We start from the raw sequence: 11,026 nt of genomic DNA, 5'->3' as shown, positions 1-11,026 counted from the left end.
GGGCCCTCCCTGCTCCCCCACATTTAGGAAAAACAGCTAAATAGCAATGATGCCTCCTGATTTCTCAGATTCAAGCTCTCTCTCTCTCTTCCCAAAGCACCCAGCGGTCTGCTGCCGGATAGAATGTTCCGGAATTAGACCCCGTCCCCCGCCTCCACGTGTGATCTGGGACTTGCCACCAGTTCACCCACAAGTGCCACCTGCCCGTTTCTGTCCTCTGGGTAGAGAAGGGCTACAACCCCACAGGCTTCCAGCCCCGCTCCGACACGGCCAGGCTTTGCCTGACGATCCTCGGTCTCGTCTGTCCCACAGGAAGCTGTAGGTTAACCCACGTGTGAAGCATCTTAAACTCAGGGCAGGGCGCACAGGGGTCGACAGGTCTGAGCACGCCCTCCTGTCTTCGCTCTAGAGCAGGAAGCCGGCTTAGCGATCAGGCAGCTCGGAGCTTTCGTATTCGGTGTGGAACAGGAAGCCTGCACCCTCGGGTCCCCCGACTCTCCCCACCCCCGGGACTCTGAAGGTGACAGCTGTCCCCTCTGCCCTCCACGTCTCTGTCACTTCTCATCAGCGCTTAGCATTCACTCCGTGTCTGAGCTGAGCATGAGGCAGGCTCTCTCCTTAGATCTTCACACTCTCTCTGTAAGACTGAGTGTCGTTTTTTTTTTTCTCTTTTGGCCATTTTTTAGATGAAGAAACAGAGGCTCAGAGAGGTTAGGGGACTCTCCCGAGATCACACAGCCGGTAAGTGGCAGAGTTGGACTTTGAACCCAGCTCTCTGACACCAGAATCTGTGCTCTTAATTGCCTTGTTATCTGTGCCTTAAGCTGTTCGATTGTCCTCTTCCACCTGAGTGTGAGAGACCTGTGACTTGGTGACTATTTCTTCCTGTGCTTCCTGCAGCATCCAGAATACAGTAGGCTCTCCATGCCTACAGGGCATTTAGAAGGCAAGCCTTTCTGATCTCACTTGGTTGTACAGTGTTCAGGTAATGGAGTGTGTGTCTAATCACTGAACTGTCCTAGTTAACTGCTTCCACTTTTTGCCACGTTCAAATACATCAGTATTTCCAGTATCTCCAGTATTCTTGCCTGGAGAATCCCATGGACAGAGGAGCCTAGGGAGCTACAGTTTCCATGGGATCACAAAGGGTCAGACAGGACTGAGTGTCTATGACACACAAGTTCATCAACGTCTCCAACAGATACAAATAAGAAATGCATTATACCCCCTTATTGTAAAGATCAGATACCCTACTGCGGACTGTAACCAGACTGTTTTGAAGATGAGTGGGTCTTTTCTTTGTGATTCAAAAAATAAGAACGTCTCCCACGGTGGGACGGAGGGCAGGGCGGTGAGTGCAGCCTGGAGCCCCCTGCTCCTCCCCCCGCATCTAAATGGGCTCCCACTGGGTACTGATGCTCTTTCCCCGCCTTCCTCCTGCAGCCTCACCTTGGCTCTGACTACATCCACTTTGCATTGGTCCTCCTGCTTTTCACATCTCTTCTCTTCCATCTCCTCTTTCTCATCCTTGAAACCAGTCTCTTCCTTTTCAGAAGATTTCCTAGAACTCATCTTTGAAAACCCTTTGAATATGAACAAGCCCCATTTAGTAACATGACCACATGCAAACTACCTGATTCAGTCTCCAGACTCCTCAAAGAAAAACCCTGTATTGGGGGTGGAAGTGGGTGTGACGTTCATAGGCCACCAGTGTGGACCTTGGGTGTGGTCTATTAACAATTTTGGTTTTTGAACCCCCTTAGAGGTAATGAGGAGGCCCAGCAGCTGAGCCAGGGGTCCCCCCTCCAGGCCTTGTGACCTGGAAAAGCTGAGTTTCAGTAGCTCGTTTCTGCCTGGGTGAGATTCAGTTTAAAAAAAACATGAAAACCACAATTGATGTGCTTGTCCGGAAGTCTTGTTCTAAGCCTGGTTCTGCCACATCACCCAGTATGGACTTTGCTAAGTCCCTCCTCTTCATGGGGGCCTCAATTTTTCCATCTGTACAGTGGGTTATGGACCAAGTATAGCTAAGACTGACCCCCGGCTGTGGTTTCTCAGCTGTGGCATCCGTGAGCCTTTGACGATGCTCTTGCAGATTCCTGGGTTGACAGGGAAGAGCCACTGGGGCAGAGGACTGAGGGAGGCATGGTGTGTGATCAAAACAACGCTGTACCCTGATCAGGACAGGCCCAGAGCCAGATGCACACGTGGGTTCAGGGATGAGCCTCCCGTGACCGACAGAGGCCATCCCCCCACTCCAGGGAGGTCAGTCAGAGGCTCAGACCAGACCCATGGCCCCCGCAGCAGGCCAGGTTCCTCCACACAAGCAGTGTACCTGTGTCGTGTTCCGGCCACAGAAGGACTCAGCAGGCAGCTCTCACACCTGCAGGCCACACCTCTGAGTGCCGTACAGATAAACAGTGCGGTTTTGTCGTATTTTGGGGTTTGCTGCTTTTGCAAAAACCAAAGGAAGTCTGTAGGCTGGGCTCTGACTTCCTCTCCCTGAGGGTGGCCAATCTGCTTGGGCAAGGACCAGCAGAGCCTAGCAAGGACTGGAAACCTCCAGACACAAGGTCCAGGGATCAGAGGGCACCTGCTTCCACCCCTTCATGAGTCAGGCCGACTGAGTTGTCACTGGAATCATCCCATTCACTGTGTGAGGACACTGAAGCTGGGAAGTGACCAAGACCCCTCGTTCACACTGTGCACACACCAGAATGAACTGTGCTCCCTGAGCTTGGACCACCTCTCACCCTGCCATCAGTCCACATGGATCCGTTGAGGCCCCAGTGTGGTTCTCAATGGGGTCGACGCAGCAGTGAGGGATGCTGGTGAAGTTCCTGCCCCCCTGGTTGGTGGGGAGACACACAGACAAAGAAAGAAGGAAATCAGCATGCAATGGGGTGTCCTTTTGTGATTAAGGCTGTGAGGGAAAATGCAGCTGAACGAAAGGGCTAGTGACAAGAGTGATCCCTAGAGCGATCCTGTCTTAGGGTGATCGGAGAAGGCCTCTCCAAGGAGAGCAGCTGGGCAGAAGCATGCATGCAGTGAGGAAGCGGGCCCTGTGGGCTCCACCCTAAGACAGTCTAGGTGGAGGGAAGAGGATGTTCCAAGGCCCTGGAGCAGGGCATGTGCTTACTGTACCTTGCACCCTTGGCATCTGATGGTCTGGGTGTTTGCCTCCCCACCTTCCCAGCAACACAGCTCCTGATCATCACCGTTATTCCCTCCATCCGTCACCTCCACGTGTCTAGGGCCGTGGCAGGGAGTAGCTGTTGCATGGTAAGAAAAATCAGACAGAACTGAATGGGGCCTAGGGAAGGTGTGACTCTAACAAGAAATTGCTGGTCTCATTCCTTCATCTTCTTTGCACAGTTCACTCTTGGGTGGCTTCTCTAGTGGCTTAGTTGATAAAGAATCCACCTGCCATGCAGGAGACATGGGTTCAATCCCTGGGTGGGGAAGATCCCCTGGAGGAGGGCATGGCAAGCCACTCCAGTGTTCTTGCCTGGAGAATCCCCATGGACAGAGGAGCCTAGTGGGCTGCAGTCCATGAGTCTGACACCACTGAGCTACTAAGCACAGCGCACAGTGCTCTTGGGTGACACTTGACAATTTCACATTCTTGCTTTGCATTTATCCTCATAATGCATGTTTGAACCAAGACTGAGTTTTCAGCGTGCTGTGGTGCACTAGTTCAAGCTCGTCTTTCCAAGCAGGGCAGGAACCTGGATTCCAAAATCACAGCAACAGAGCAAGAAAGTAGGCTGGGGCTGCACCACTGACCTCAGGCTGAGCGCAGGAGAGGAGGTTCCAGCGCACTGAGCAGGGCCCGGGGTGGGGGTAGGGTGGGGGCATGGGCGTGGCCATTAGCGGGCTGTGATCTTGAACAGACCCTGTCCCCTCGGGGCTCCGTTTATTTCCTGTGCATCCTTATTGGTACTGATGCTTGTCTAGCTCCTTCCGGAGCAGCTCACAGCCCGGGTGGGCCAGAAGGGACATGCTTTGGGAGTGAGGGATGCCAGCTTCTAATCTTCCTGCTGCTACCACATTTACCACCTTGGACAGGTCACATCCTCTCCTAGAGCCTTCGTGTCTGCACCTGGGGGGAAGAAAAAGTGGAAAGGCCTGATCCTCCCTGTGATCCTCTGTGATCTTGAAATGCCACAAGCCTTTGCCTCCAAGGCAGGCAGCAGCCCAGCCCAGGGACAGAGCAGCACCCCTTTGATTCTGTAGACCTGGAGCTCTCAGCGGAGAGGTGCACAGTGAAGAGGGCACGACCTTGGCCGTCCTGCCTCAGGCATTCAGATTAGAGCTTCAGATAGTCCTCACCTCCCCCTGATCTGAGACCTGGGGCTGCAGAGCCAGAAACTCATTTACTGGAATAGAGGAATATGTCTGTTTCTTCAGGGCCCAAAAGGACTTATTAAGTCTTCCATGAACTGAATTTCATTCAGCTGGAAAAAGAATAATCAGAGAGCAGTTCCGCCTGGTTACTTGAACGTTTCTCATAAGAAAGGGTCAAAAAGCTCCTGTACCTTGAGGCTCAGCCCTCCCTGCTTCCTCCCCAGGGAGCAGGCAGCCTGGTGGTCGACCAGCAAGCCCATCTACATCACTGGGCTATTCACCTGTCCATCTGCCCATAGCAGGCCCCCATGAGGGGCCAGGGCCAAGGGCACAGAGACACAGCCTGTGCATTCAGAGCAGTTAAGGCTCAATCTGACAGTTTTCTACATCTGGTCGAACTCTAGAGAGTCTGTGACTGAGTTCACTCTCAAGGTCACAAAAACGTGAACATTCAGAAACTTTCACTTTTCGATGTTTTCTGTTTTCCACAATGTTTACTCTAAATTCATTGGCTCAACACATCCTTTGTTTACTAATGAAAGCTAATGTCTGTCTCTCCTTTAATCAGTGCTAATTTTCTTCTGATCCATTCCATTCCATGCAGTGCATCCTAGCCTCATGTGAATTCTGGGGAAAAGGAGAGGCGAGGGCACCAGGGAAGTTCCTGAGAAAGTGGTGCCAGAGACATGGAATTCACCAGCCGGGAGGGGACAGGAAACAGCCACTCCATCAACAGGGAATTTTGGCTGATAACAAAATACTTTAAGATATGGAAAGTAAGCTCTGGGATTTGATTTATTCTACTTACAAGCTAATGGGTATGGAGTCTGGGGTTTGATTTATTCCACTTTTGAGCTAATAACTAAATTGTTAGTGTTTTGGGGATGCTGGCAGAAACAGAGGAGTCCTAGGTCAGAGATGAGAGACTTGTGAAGTAGGGGAGACCCTACTCCTTTCATGCCTGGAGCCTCAGCTCAGGGTGGGTTCTTCTGTACAGTCAAAGCTATGGTTTTTCCAGTAGTCATGTATGGATGTGAGAGTTGGATCATAAAGAAGGTTGAGCACAGAAGAATTGATGCTTTCAAGTTGTGGTGTTGGAGAAGACTGGAGAGTCCCTTGGACTGCAAGGAGATCCAACCAGTCTATTCTATAGGAAATCAGTCCTGAATATTCATTGGAAGGACTGATGCTGAAGGTGAAAACTCCAATACTTTGGCCACCTGATGTGAAGAACTGTCTCCTTGGAAAAGACACTGTTGCTGGGAAAGATTGAAGGCAGGAGGAGAAGGGGATGACAGAGGATGAGATGGTTGGATGGCATCACCAACTCAACGGACATAAATTTGAGCAAACTCTGGGAGATAGTGAAGGACAGAGGAGCCTGGCATGTTGCAGTCCATGGGGTCACAGAGAGTGGGACACAGCTTAGGGACTGAACAATAACAACAACATAACTTAGTCAATACTTTCAGAGGTTGAGTTCAGGAAACAAAAGGGAGTGAAGGTTCTTGGTACCATTTCTTAGGTCATGGCTTATCAGTAGGCACTTATTCTCTATACCTGCTTGCTGCTGCTGCTGCTGCTAAGTCGCTTCAGTCATGTCCGACTCTGTGCGACCCCATAGACGGTGGCTCACCAGGCTCCCCCATCCCTGGGATTCTCCAGGCAAGAACACTGGAGTGAATTGCCATTTCCTTCTCCAGTGCATGAAAGTGAAAAGTGAAAGTGAAGTTGCTCAGTCCTATCTGACTCTTCGTGACCTCATGGACTGCAGCTCACCAGGCTCCTCCATCCATGGGATTTTCCAGGCAAGAGTGCTGGAGTGGGGTGCCATTGCCTTTTCTGCTACACCTGCTTATCTACCTGTAAAATAGGAAGGAAATAAGCACCTAGGTATGTATGTTGAATCAGAAGACCATGTACTTATTATTTGCATTAATGTGAGGAAGCAAACTCACCCTGATAGTTCAGCCTTCTAGGTTTTGGATTATTCCTTTCTTAACTGAGATTGAAACTGTTTGAGTTGCAGCTCTAGTTCACAGCACACATGCAGACACCTGTGTAGAATTCACCTGCCAGGATCTTCCCTGATAAAGATGCTGGTCATTCACTGGAAGAGGGGAAGAGGTGAAGGTGAAAAGGGTCAGATTGCCAGAGAGCAAAAGAATAGAGCAAGAGAGAAAACAGCTGAGGCAGTGCCTCTTCAGATCTTGCCCCAGTGGACGAAAAAAAAAAAATCATCAATAGTCTATCTAAGAAAGAAATGGAAAATTTTATTTGAGCCAACCTGAGGATCACATGTTGGCTTAAAACTCAACATTCAAAAGACTAAGATCATGGCATCTGGTCCCATCACTTCATGGCAAATAGATGGGAAACAATGGAAATACTGAGAAACTTTATTTTCTTGGGCTCCAAAATCACTGCAGATGGTGACTGCAGCCATGAAATTAAAAGACGCTTGCTCCTTGGAAGAAGAGCTAGGACCAACCTAGACAGCATATTAAAAAGCAGAGATATTACTTTGCCAACAAAGGTCCATCTAGTCAAAACTATGGTTTTTCCAGAGATCATGTATGGATGTGAGAGTTGGACTATAAAGAACGCTGAGCACTGAAGAATTGATGCTTTTGAACTGTGGTGTTGGAGAAGACTCTTGAGAGTCCCTTGGACTGCAAGGAGATCCAACGAGTCCATCCTGAAGGAAATCAGTCCTGAATATTCATTGGAAGGACTGATGCTGAAGCTGTAGCTCCAATACTTTGGCTACCTGATGCAAAGAACTGACTCTTCTTCAACACAACTGAAGCGACTTAGCATGGCAAGAGGATCATAATCCAGGAGACAGTCTTTCAGAAAGCTCGGAGAAGTCAGAGCACAGTTATATACATTTTGGAGACAAAAAGTTCTACGTCAGATGACATGTTATGGACCGTTTACACAATCCAGATCTACACATCCAAAGCAAGCAATGGGTTATGGGTCTTCGTGAACCCTCACAAGATTAAGAAGAAAGGTTCTCTCCTGAAGAATGTGGTGGCCTTTGAGGAGATGAAGGAGGAATCTTCTAAGGAAGTGAAAGAAGGTGAAAGTGTTGTCGCTCAGTCGTGTGCGACTCTTTTCAACCCCATGGACTGTAGCCTGCCAGACTTCTCTATCCATGGGATTCTCCAGGCAAGAATCCTGGAGTGGGTTGCCGTTTGCTTCTCCAGAGGATCTTCCCGGCCCAGGGATTGAACTCAGGTCTCCTGCACTGCAGGCCGATTCTTTACCCTCTGAGCCATCAGGACCTCCCATCTTCTAAGAAGATCTGGTCAAGACAGATGCACAACACACACACTAAAATCAAAGTGTTAGTTGGGCTTCCCTGGTGGCTCAGATGGTGAAGAGTCTGCCTGCAATGTGGGGGAATCCCCGGGTTAGGAAGACCCCCTGGAGAAGGGCATGGTGGTCTGGTTAACAGGGACGCACAGCACATACTATAATGGAAGGAGCAGGCCCGCATGGACAAAGATAACCCTTGTGTTTAAGTTTTTCTCCAGAGGAAAATTTTCTTGTCTTGCTGTAAAACGGGCTTGATTTCATTATCTATCACTCTTACGCTGTATTGTATATCTGGGGAGGGCTATAGTTACCCCAATGTCCCTCCCACAAACTCCAGTGGTCCCTGTGTCAGCTCAGGATACTCAAACACAAGGATGCACATTGCCCCACGGCTGGGTGAGGTCTCCCAGCTGGCAGAATAGAAGTCCTGGGACTCTCGGATGGAGACCCTGCCTGGTGTCAGGTACGCACCACCAGACCCCGAGACACGCCTGGACCCGCCACCCCGGCCAGCCTCTGAGACCCCAGGGCAGCAGCCAGCCTCTTTAAAGCCTGCCTCTCACCACGGCGTTTCAGGAAAAGATGAAAGGAAGTCTGTGCTTTAAAGCAAATTAGGCAGAACGAGAGGGTTTCAAAGTGCCACTCTCCCCAAGTGGGAGGCTCTTTGATGGGCAACCGGGGACAGACCCTGCCGTCTCCTGCCCTCAGCCTGGGGAGCTGGGGCAGAACGGCTTTATCTCCAAGCACTTGTGGCCACAAGGGGAGTGTTCGCCATCTGGGAGGGGGTGGTCAGCGTAGCTCACTCTTTCCTGCCTTCCCGCTTGACTTGCCTCCCTCATTGCATAGAGGATGGCTTGTAGCTGTGAGCACTTTGTAGGGAGGAGTGGGAGTAGGGCTGAGTGGGTGTGTGACCTTCCAGGCGGCATGGATGCACCCACAGCAGGGGTGTTGGGCTCCAGCTAGGACTCCAGTTGTGAGAGCAGCTCAGGCTTGGGGGTAGATGCCCCCCAGGACCCTCAGGACCCTCGACTGAATCTCAGCCTCATCCCTGGCCAGGTGCCCTTGAACAAGAGCCCTCAGCCTTGACCTTGACAGAGGCAGCACCACCCCCTCACGGCCTGGGAGAAGTGCCCAGCTCGGTGCCTGACGCACAGCTGTGTATGTTAGAGACAGGTCCCCTGCCCCTTCCCTGACACACATGCCAGCAGGGGTTTCTCCAGGACTCACCAGCTGTGGGTGCGAATGGGGAATACTCACTCAGGATCCTGTCTCTCCCGTGGCTCCCAGCCTCCCTGCCGCTCCCAGCTCTGAGGACTCCTGCCACGCCCTCCACGTGCGCAGGTCGTCCCTGGCCCCTCTGCTCTTGCCCGGCTCGCTGGGCCTCTGCTGCCCGCAGGCTGCCTGATCTCAGCCGCCCCGGGAGCTCGCTGCAGCCCCCAACACCATCCTTGCGCGTCTTCTCAGACACCTTTGCTGTCAGTCCTCCCGGTGGACAGCTGCACAGTCCCTCATCAGGGGGCAAGGTGTCCCTCCTTCCCCAAGTTCAGGGCTCGAGAGGGGGCCCCACGTGGGTGACTTGGGCCCAGACCGCTGCAGGGTTAAATACACAGAGCGGCCCCTCGTCTCTTCCCAAACGGGGCTTGGCCAGGGGTGGGGAGCTGGGCCAGTTATATCCCAGTCACCCCACTAGACACCATGACAGTCCTCTGACCCTTGACTTCCAGGGATGGTTTGTGCCAGACACATGCTTTTCTGGGGCCCCTGCTCACCCCAGAACACAGGTGCGTGCTGGGCTCCTTGCCTCTTTGGCCACTGGGTTTATCCTGCAATCTGAACCCGCATTCTGGGAGTCACCAGAGATCAACCCCCTCAACCCCCTTCAGGAGCTGATTGGATGCCTCTTGTTAATCATTAGAGTTCAGATCTCCCCTTGAAGTCAGGGGGCCTGGAAGGAAGTCAGGGAACCCCCAGCTCTTTAGAACCAAGGGCAGACCCCCGAGGTGAGGGTGTGGTGGGAGCTTCCCCCTTCTGAATCGTCTTTCCTTTGTCTTGACTTCTCCGCCACCCAAATCAGAGAAACCCCTCTTTCTTCTGGGACCTGGTGTCTGCCTGGAGGTGCCTACACAGGGTGACTCCTGAGATTCCTGACCACGTTACACACCTTGGATATTGTGTGGCTGCCTTTGGACTCCGATTTGAGCATCCCTCAGTCTACACACATAAGGAGATTTGTGGATTTAAATTCCCTTTTGTGCAGCTCAAAGCATGAAAATTGATCCAGCTCCTTCTCATATGACCCTAATCCTGGTTAATCACGTTTCTCACGGGTGCTTCTCCAAACTGCCTGCTCTGAAGTCCAGCTGGTGCGTCTGGAAACCTCTGCTTTGTCCTCCAGCTCCCCAGCACAGGAGCAGGCAAGAGGTACTAGGGTGAGGAGGATTCACAAGTCCTAGAGAGGGTTCCCCCAACCTGCCGCACTTCTTGGGTGTGCGGGAAATGGGCAAAGTCATTGCAGGAAGGAGTGGAGGAAAGTGAAGTCCCCCCAAACGGGCTTCCCAACGCACCAAGATCGAGGCAGGGCTGCTCTCCAGACTCCAGGGGACGCGGTGTGCACACCGTCCAGTCCAGGCTCCAGGTGCTGATCGTGTGGATGCCTTCTGCTGCTCACAGACCATCGCTGGCTCCCCACTGCCTTCATCCCAAAGTCCGCTTTCCTATAGACTTCCATCACCATGCCCCCACCTAGCACAGTCACTCCTAGGGGCACCCCGTTTTCCAGAACTGTGCCCCCATCACCACCACCTCCACCACCTCACTGTTTGGAAGCCACCTGGTTTCCACCACCTCTCCAATCGCCTCCATCAGCCCCAGGCCCCTGCTGTGTTCAAGGTCCAGCTCCATGCCCACCTCGTCCACAGAAGCTGTGTCCCTTCTCCCTTCAGTTGTTACCAACCTGCCACTTCCAAATCCCTGGGGCCCTTGGCATTCCCTCCTTAATGATGCTGGTCCCTCATGGAGTGCTGCCCAGGCGGGCTTCCCTATCTAGCAGTGAAGAGAGGTGATGGTGCTCAGTGGTGTGCTCCGTGAGGTGTTACAGGTGTCCTCACGTGCCCAGGTGAGAAGCCAGGAGGGTGGTATTGAAGAGCTGGCTTGGGCATCAGCCCCAGCCCTCCATGGTCATGTGACCCCAGCTCTGCCCTGTACCAAGGAGGTGATGATAATACTACCTTCCGCAGAGGACTTGTGACTGTCTCGTACCCACCCGGGCTGGTCCCTAAGAAGCCACGTGTCCTTGAAGGGTGTCCACCCCAGAGATCTTCTAGGTGCCTTGCCAGGTGTCCAGCAAAGAAAGCAT

At 52.2% G+C, this 11,026-nt stretch overlaps 1 protein-coding gene across 6 annotated transcripts in view; it reads left to right on the top strand.

The window, feature by feature from the left end:
- Nucleotides 1-11,026, top strand: part of ST3GAL1 (ST3 beta-galactoside alpha-2,3-sialyltransferase 1) — an 87,630-nt gene that overhangs the window by 48,823 nt on the left and 27,781 nt on the right. Inside the window, exons 1-2 of one of the 6 annotated variants that reach the window (XM_010834783.1) lie at nucleotides 7-520; nucleotides 687-741. The exons of 3 other annotated variants lie outside the window; for them this stretch is intronic. The gene's annotated coding sequence lies outside the window, so the exon portion shown is untranslated. Of the gene's footprint in view, nucleotides 1-6; nucleotides 742-11,026 lie in introns of those variants that run through there. 2 more of the 6 variants (XM_010834779.1, XM_010834781.1) reach the window with 2 other exon arrangements.

This window comes from Bison bison, unplaced genomic scaffold (genome assembly GCF_000754665.1).
Source record: "Bison bison bison isolate TAMUID 2011002044 unplaced genomic scaffold, Bison_UMD1.0 scf7180017864036, whole genome shotgun sequence".
In the NCBI taxonomy this organism is placed as follows: Eukaryota; Metazoa; Chordata; class Mammalia; order Artiodactyla; family Bovidae; genus Bison; species Bison bison.
The sequence above is the reverse complement of the archived record's forward strand: the minus strand, read 5'-3'. Positions and strand labels throughout refer to the sequence as shown.